Raw genomic sequence first — 8,748 nt, 5'->3', positions numbered from 1 at the left:
ATTCCTGGATGCCTTTGCTGAGCCATGGGGTTTTTTTTAGCACTCTGCCCCCTTGGTGAACATTGGGACTGACTCCCTTTGAGCTCGGAGGATCGTCTCCTTGAGGAACAACCACCCGTCTTGGACTCCCATCTCGTTGAAGCTCTGAGACCCCAATACATCTTCTACTAATCTTCTTAGTTCATTGAAGCTGGCCCTCCTGAAGTGGAGGACTTTTGCCTTACTGCTTGCTTTCACCACCCTGCGCTGGATAATACATTCCAGCATGCAATGATCACTGTCACCCAGGTGGTTGAGTACCCGCAGACCCCTCACCAGGTCATCACCTGTGGCAAGGACCAAGTCCAGCAAGGCATTTCCCCTGGTGGGACTATGCACCTCCTGGTTTAGGTGGAGGTCCTGTATCTCGACTCGGAACCTATGTGAGCAGTTGGACCTGGCTGACTGCTCCTCCCAGCAGATGTCTGGGTAGTTTAGATCAGCCATGATGACCACGTCCCTCGACTGTACAGCCTCCATGAGCTGACCTGAGAATTCCAGGTCCAGCTCATCTCCCTGGGGAGGCGGTCTGTAGCAGATGCCCATTGTCAAGTCCCTTTCTGCACGACCCCTTGCACTCTTACCCAGAGCACCTCAGTTTGCCCCTCCTCTGACCCCATCCTGATCATTGAGCACATGTATTGCTCTTGACGTAGAGCACTCCTCCACCGCTTTTTTCCCCACTCTGTCTTGTCTCTACAACATCAAGCACCTTGGTGTGGATGTTTTTAAATAGTTGTTTTTCAGTGCAGGGTCCTCATCTCTGCAGCTTCTCAGAACAGCCTTCCGCCAACACGCAATCAATCCAAGGTGATAGAATTTGCCACAAAAGCTTCAAGAGGCACCATCTGGGGGTCACTGATGAGAAACCATAGGTAAACAGACCTTCTGTACAGAGGCAAGACAATGTGGGAATGAAAAATGTCTCTACCTTCCTGCTTTTCTGGTTTCTGCTCCCCCAGTGTCAGTTGTCAGATATGTGTTTAATATACAGCATTTGATTTCCTCATAAAAAAAAATGTTTCTTTCCTTCTAACCCTTCTATTATAAGCTGATGTGGTCCGATATAAAAGGGCCCTTTCATTTTAACCTGAAGACAAGAGCATCCTCTAAGAGCAAAAATATTAAACTGATTTAGACAAAATGTCTAAGATTATTTGAAAGAAGCACCTTCAGAGAAAGAACCATAACACTCTTATTTAGTCAGTCAGACCCTGGCCTTCTGTAGCCTCCCTGGGATCAGCCCATGTAGGGAGCTATATCAGCAGAGTGCTGCTATGGTTGCAGTGGACAAGTACAAAGCTATGCATCTGAAAGGCATCCTTGGGGAGATTTCATTTCTCTAGGGTCAAGAATAGGAGTGACTCCATTTTATACAGGGAAAGCTTTCCATATGAAGTAATACCTGCTACCAACCTGCAGTCTTGTTTTAAATGAAGTCAGGTCTTTCTCCACCTGGGAGCAAGGCAAGACAAGCCTCTTCAGCGAATGGACAGAGCCACCCTTTGAGATGCACGTGCTATAGGGTGACCACCTTTTCAAACATGTCAGAGTAGGATACATGGCACCTCACTGCCACCTCCCCCCCGCTCCCTATGGATGAGCCACCTGTGGCTCCCACCTGCTGCCCGGCTGGGCCTTGCAGCTATGCATTCCCATCCTGGGCCCCATGCACTGCCCTGGCTGGGCAGCACCCCCAGCCCCAGGTGCCAACCCTGCCCCACTCCTTCTCTCACTTTGGGGGCCTGAATCTTCCCACCCTTCCCATGTTGCCTATGCCCCTCCCTTCCCCCCAGACTTATCCATAGGCAGCTAGGGGAGCTGCTCTCCACCACTGCCTGGTGGTATTGCTGGTAACGTGCATGTGCAAACATGCACATGGCACCCCCAGCAGTCTCCTGTGTTTTTTCTCCTTTAAAGAAAAAAAAGCTGTGATTTTCTCCTTCAAAAAGAAAATCCATGTTTTTTCATGATGAACGGAAAACCCAGTCCCCTGCACATGATTCTGGAATGATAGTTGCTATAGTTTGACCGTGTTGAGGGGAATCTGGGACAAGACTGCCCTGGAGTCATTCAGCCCAGGACCGGGACTTGATGTTTACATTTTGGGACTGTCCCGCACAATTAGAAAGGTGGTCACCCCAATGCACTCAGACATCTACATCTCAAGAACCCCAAGTACATGTCACCTCACTCTCTTTCTCCTAGAGATACCTGGGGACAAATTATTTTCTTCCTTCCGCTGAATATTTTTCTGGGTCATTTTTTTTACTAGAAGTATGGAGTTCGGCAGAATGCATCCCTGAGGCACATCATTGCAGTGTATCCCTGAGGGTTATAAAAAATGACTTATTATTGCTAAAGAAGATGAGAGCAGCTGGTGAGATTTCCCTGGGTAAGCAAAGAATTAACTATAAATGCATTTCTTTTATTCAAGCCAAGAAACCATGCATGATACTGAGCTTGAACTATGAACCAGGATTATATTACATAGCCTGACATGCTAACTACTGCTACAGGTCAGGAGCACTTAGACTAAAGATGCATCTCCTCAGCTCCCAGGCCCAATTCAGCATCTTCTCTGCAACCATCATGATATTTTCCTACATGTAACATGAAGATAAAGGGATAAGCAACTGCCACTACATACCTACATATAATCATATAATACCCCTTTGCTCACAGTGATTCCCCTAGCAGCAAAAGCCCTTGGACTTGGCAAGATGCCCAAGGAGTCTTCCCTTTTCCAAGGAAGAGATGGCTGGGGTGAGCTGTTGCAGACTCTTGGGTTTGATTCCCCTCTCACTCGTTATCATCCCAATCTGGAAGCAACTCCACAGACCAGGGAATCCCATCAACACATGCAAGATCAGAATCGCACCTGGAGAATGTGCATGGCTGGGGAGAAGGCAGCAGCAGGCTTCCTCTGACATCAGGCCTGTGCGTATCCCCACAGCAAAAGCAGTTCCTGTAGGACACTCATCTTTACAAACAAGAGCACAAACAGAAAAGAGAACCTAAAACATGCATAGCTTGAATGTCAATTGGCAGGCATCTTAAAAGCTTCACTTTCTCCCAAACCACCTCTTTGCTTCCTAGTGACGTTCTGTGTTGGGAATGACTTGACTCTCTCCTCCCAGGAAATATTTTACCTGTCTTCAGACTCCAGTAACAGAGGTTTAGTGTGCTGCTCCTGCACTCTCAGGCTCTCTAAATACAAAGCTGGCAAAGGTTTGAGGTACAAGGCAAACCCCAGAAATTTTGTAAGAATAGAGAAGGCGGTGGAAGGAGGTGAAGGGGTCAAAACTTTTCAGACCTGGTTCTAAGTACACTGGTGCATCTACAAGGCAATTTCGGCTCCCCAGTAAACAGAAGTGTGAAAATCTTTTATGTTCCTGATATTGCTGACAAAGCCATAGAAAGCAAACATGTAGATTAGATCCCATGGAAAGAAGAAATGTTGAGAACAAGAAGAGGTTACCAGACTGGGGATAGGTTGGGTAAACTGAGATCAAGTGCATGAAATGCAAACCTAAAATGGTCAAGAATCTGGTGTTACAGCTGAAGCTCAATAGACAAAGGATACCTCATACCTGGACTCATGCTCACCCTGGGAGGAAGCCAGCTTCTAGTACTGTCCAGCTCCAAGACAGAACCACACAAATCTTGTGCTCTTGTTTTATAATCTCTGGGTTCTCTCCCTAATGGAGTAATCACCCCAGTTGAGCTCACCTGGATGGGCTCAGGACAAACAGGTGATGAAAGCTAATCTGCAAAAGGAAGGATTTTTAACTTTTTTTTTTCCTGCTAGCTGCCAGGTCAGTAGACATTCTGCCCTATGGCCTATTGTGAGTTAGACTTAATCCCATCCCTGGGAACCTGCCAACTCCTCTCCAGAAAGAACTGGTGACTCGAGTTCAAATGCTCTGTGCCAGTATCACGGACTCTCTCTGCTTTATAGTTTGGTAATTATCCTTTGACCCAAGTTCATCTCTTACTCCTAATGTTAAGTCCTGTTATGTAATTTTTAAACCTCACAGTACTTGATAATAAGCCTTTCTACCATCCTGAAACCAACTGGCAGTCACCTCATAGAAGCTACTTTTCCAGTGCAACTTGGCTGCCACATCTAACCACAGCCAGCCAAAGGCCTGTGCAGCATGTGAAGTCCCTCTTGGCTTCCTCCAGCCCCACAAATCCTCAGAGGAGAAACAGAGTGGTCAGACCTTAGTTCAGGAAACTTTACATACCTGCATCTGTCCCATTGTCTTTAAAGAAAACTACCCACATGCTCTGGTGTTTCTTCAAATAGTGGCCTTAGAGAAGGAAACTGGCATGTGGGACCTACAGGCTGTAGATATAGTCAATAACTGAAGAATCACAATGACTGGTGCAGGTTGCAGAACTATCATGAGCCTAAGTTATACATAATATGGGCTTAGGCTTGTCTAGATTGAAGTGCTCCACACAGAATCAATAAGCAGCTGCCTGGGAATGTAGAGTCAAAACCTGCTAGTTGAGGCAACCTGTATCAAGTTAGGACAGGTATGGCTAATAGCTTTTGTGAATAGTAGTTAGAGGTAATAGCTCCAGTAACTTGATGTTTTTAGCTTTTAATATGAGGACTTGAATTGTGTATGGTCAGCTGGAATCCTACTGAGACAATAGTATGTCCTCACTAACTGAGTATAAGGTGGAAATGTATAACTACCTATATGACCACCTGTTTTGGGTTGAGGAAAGGCTTATGTTAAGCTGCAAAGCTGCAACTGAAGCAAAGGGTCCTAGGGCTTGTTTCTGGATGACTATTGAGTGAACATGACCATTAGCCTGGTCAGCAAAGGTCAAGTCAAACAGAACAAAAGGCCTAAAGAAAAACATTATATAAAAGGTCAAGTAGAGCATATCATAGCTTTACTTTAAAATTGTTGGCAGTAGTGTTGGCTGTAACTAAGTGTATTAGATGTAGTTTTGCTATAACAGATAGATCTGTGTTAAGTTTATTAAATACACTCTAAAAACAAAGCTACCTTGTCAGTGAAAACCATATGCCCAGATGAAAAAGAAAAGGGATAGTGACAAGCACCATGATGGTGAAAGAAGGTAAAAAAATCCTCCCTTCCAACAATGTAATTTTTATAAAGACAAATCCCAGCTAACTGGTACCTTCTAAGCTGGCAGAAAAACTGGTTCAGTCCAGTTACCAAAGTCAGTGAAACAAAAAAGTCAGAGAATGCTTATTAGAATAATCCACATATAAATATAGGATAGACTGCAGAGAAAATTGGAGCCCCAAGCAAATTCAAGATGACCTGCTGCCAATCTGCATACCTGAGTCTCTCCAGCCAATATAGGTGAAATCTGTATTGCACCACATTGGGATAAGTGTTTATTCTTGTGCTTGACATAAGCAATAACAAGTCAGACTATAGACCTGTTTCCTCTTTTATCAGTAGCCAACCAACTTTGGGCAGGTGGCTGCTGTGTGATAAGAGATTTTGCACTTCCCTGTCACTTTAGCAAATCCTAAGTGAAGCCACAGGCTTGCAACCTGGTTTTGGTCCCACCAGGAAAAATAATAAGTAATCTGATTTGCGAGAGAGGGTATTATTTACTATCTGCTAACAGGGAATGGAGGACCATAAGAAGGGTAATCATTAAGGGAATTGAGGCAGAAGGCAGGGTAGAAGGCACCTTAGAAGCTAACTTGTTCAGAGTAGCATAAACTTTTGTAGGTGACAGCCTACTTTGTCAGATGCTAGTTGCTGTCACTAACATGAAAGTTTATGTCTTACTGAGCAAGTTAGTTTCCAAGGTGCTCTATAGTGCTATTTGAAAACAACAGTCCATGCCCAAGAAGCAGAGGTCCAAGAGAGGCAGAAAAACAGGTTGAGGATGTCTCTAAGCTAGGAAGACAGGTTGGCCATGGCGGGGGGCGGAGAGCCTCCATGGTATGCCTCCATGATATACCTCCATGGGCACGGCTTGGGAGCAAGTTCCTTAAGTATGAACCCAAGGAACACACAGATAGATTACCAACTTGGAAGCTTTTGGCACGACCATCTAAATATGACATCTTAGAGAAGGGACCTAGGGAAGAAAAAGAAGGACCACTGGCAGTCACAGTAATGGCTACTGATTGAGATGCCCTGGCCATGTGTCACGGGCATATTATAAAACACTTGGATCGATGCTGACATTAGGATAAAATCAGTCTCTGTGGATGATATCCCCAAACATGTGTCCCCAAGGGAGCAGCAGTTGTTGGTCCTAGAGGATGTGCTGTGAGTTACTGAACAATCAGGATTCAAAATTAACGTGGCGAAGGTTCAGTGATGCCAGCCCTTGGCATCCTACTTAGGAGTAAAACTGGGACACGGAGGGCACTGACCCACTTGCAAAGAGTGGAGCCAATAGAAAACTTGCTGCTACCAACCCTGAGGTTATTCGTTCCTTACTGGGTGTTCAGTGTGGCCTATGGGCAGCTGGTTCTACCTGCAAGCAAACAGCTTCCTGGGTGCTGTGCCGATGCCTCACCCCTGATCTTTGTGACTGCATTTGCCCTCAAGTGGTTCCTTGTAGTTTAGCTTATTGACCTAAGAATCAGGCTGATCCAACTCTGCTCCACAGGGCAGTTTCCTCCTACCTCAGCACCCTCACTTGTATGCCCTCCTAACTTCCTAATATACAGTCCACTGGGCAGACACAGGGCTAGAGATTTCACTGTGGGGAGTCCAGGTAGATCCTTAAGCCAAGAGAGAAACACAAGAAGATGCTCTGGATTGGAAGAGCTGAAAAGTCAGGGAGGTGAGAGGGGGTAGGGGAAGAAACTGAGCCAGATGCTTTGCTGGCAGGAAGGGGAAATATTAGCCTTCCCAGAACCAGAATGTGAGCAGGGGCACCCTGGGAGTAGGCTGGCAGCCTGGGGCTGAATGCTGCAGTGGGGAGAGGTTTTGATGTGTCCACTTCTTCAGTTAACATACTGGCAGGAATATTTGGGAAGGGAAGGGGGGGAAATGCAGCCCCTCAGTATCTGCCCCTGCTGCAGAGCACTCAGCACGGAGGTGCTCCTGGCAGCTATTAGCATCTCACCCACCTGCCCGAACCTTTCCTTGCTCTACAACAAACTTACTCTCTTCTCACCTCTTTTCTCATCTGTCCCCCTAATCTAGACAGAAAGCAATATCTCTCACCTCCCTCTGTCCCCTCCATTCTTCCATTAAGCACACAGACTTGAACGATTGAGCTCTGTTCAGTCAATAACATTTGGAGCTGATTTGGCGCAAGACATGACATTTAAAAAAATAAAATACAATAATGATAATACCCCTACTCCTACTGATGGCTCTCAGTTCCCTGCCTGCCTGCTGGCTTTTCCTCCTGGTACCACATGTTGTATCCACTTCCTGCCAGTACTTGACTTCTCATCCTGACCAGGTCCCTCTCATAGATTTCACAGACATCAGGGCTGGAAGGGACCTCAGAAGATCATTGAGTCCAGCCCCCTGCCCGAAGGGCAGGAAGTCAGCTGGGGTCATAGGATCCCAGCAACATAAGCATCCAATTTACTCTTGAAGGTGTTCAATGTAGGTGCTTGAACCACCTCCGATGGCAGGCTGTTCCAGACCTTGGGGGCTTGGACAGTAAAGAAATTCTTCCTTATGTCCAGCCTGAAACGATCTTGAAGTAGTTTGTGACCATTCGACCTCGTCATCCCTTGGGGCGCTCTGGTGAACAAACGTTCCCCCAGATACTGGTGGTCACCCCGATAAACTTATAGGTGGCCATCAGATCACCCCTGAGCCTGTGCTTTTCCAGGCTAAATCTCCTCCAACTGGTTCCTGAGCCAAGAGGCAGGAACTAGCAGGAGTAGCAGCTGGTCACACAGGAACACAAAATGATGGAAAAGAAGGGTAAGGAACAGATAGGATGGGATTCAGTGCACCCAGTTTCCCTAATCTGCCCCATCCTTCCAGCCCACCAGTTGAATACTCCACAGTGGCTTCTCAAGCCCCAAATAATTAAGTATCTGTTGTTGGAATCAGGGGCTTGGAAACCAGGTAGTTTAGTTTCCTATGAATGAAAGGGGGGTGCTTTTCACTGAAGAGTCTTTAGCAGACCAAGAATTTCTCTCTTCTTTTAAAGCCCTGACCCACCACTATTCATCTAGCAATAAACTCCCTCCTGGAGTTCTTGACATTTGTTCATGTCAGTGAAGTCACCAAAGTGACCTTCCTTCCCACAGCCTCCCTCATTCTCCACAATATATATAGGACCAAAGTCTAGGGTTACTATATTTCCAGTCCCAAAAAAAGGGACACCTGTCACACAAGGGTGGCGGGAGAGATGATTGGTGGGGCAATGATATGCCAGTGCCCTGCCCCTGCCCATTCTGTTGCCCCTCACTCCTAGCCCACAGACCGCTGGTCCTGCCAGTGTGCCTCACTCCTAACCCATAGTACACTGCCCTCCTGTGCCATGCTGGTGCCCCTCATGCCCAGTGTGCAGCCCCCTGGTGCTGCAGTGCCCTGCACTCCCAACCCACAGTCCCCTGCCCCCCCGGTTCCTCACTCCCAAGCCACAGCCTCCCCAGCCCTGCCAGTGCCCCTCATTCCTGACCTGCATTCCCCTGCTCCCTCCAGCCCTGCAGCGTCTCCCAGCTACCCCACTCCTGTGAGCAAGGGCACCGCCCCAGTGCCATCGGCTGGG

At 46.9% G+C, this 8,748-nt stretch overlaps 1 protein-coding gene across 10 annotated transcripts in view; it reads right to left on the bottom strand.

The window, feature by feature from the left end:
- Nucleotides 1–8,748, bottom strand: part of GGT1 (gamma-glutamyltransferase 1) — a 66,459-nt gene that overhangs the window by 36,388 nt on the left and 21,323 nt on the right. Inside the window, exon 2 of one of the 10 annotated variants that reach the window (XM_025199323.1) lies at nt 2,921–3,022. The exons of 8 other annotated variants lie outside the window; for them this stretch is intronic. The gene's annotated coding sequence lies outside the window, so the exon portion shown is untranslated. Of the gene's footprint in view, nt 1–2,920; nt 3,023–3,632; nt 3,667–8,748 lie in introns of those variants that run through there. One more of the 10 variants, XM_006019881.3, reaches the window with a different exon arrangement.

Source organism: Alligator sinensis, unplaced genomic scaffold (assembly GCF_000455745.1).
Source record: "Alligator sinensis unplaced genomic scaffold, ASM45574v1 scaffold505_1, whole genome shotgun sequence".
In the NCBI taxonomy this organism is placed as follows: Eukaryota; Metazoa; Chordata; order Crocodylia; family Alligatoridae; genus Alligator; species Alligator sinensis.
This window is presented reverse-complemented; position numbering and strand designations above follow the sequence as displayed.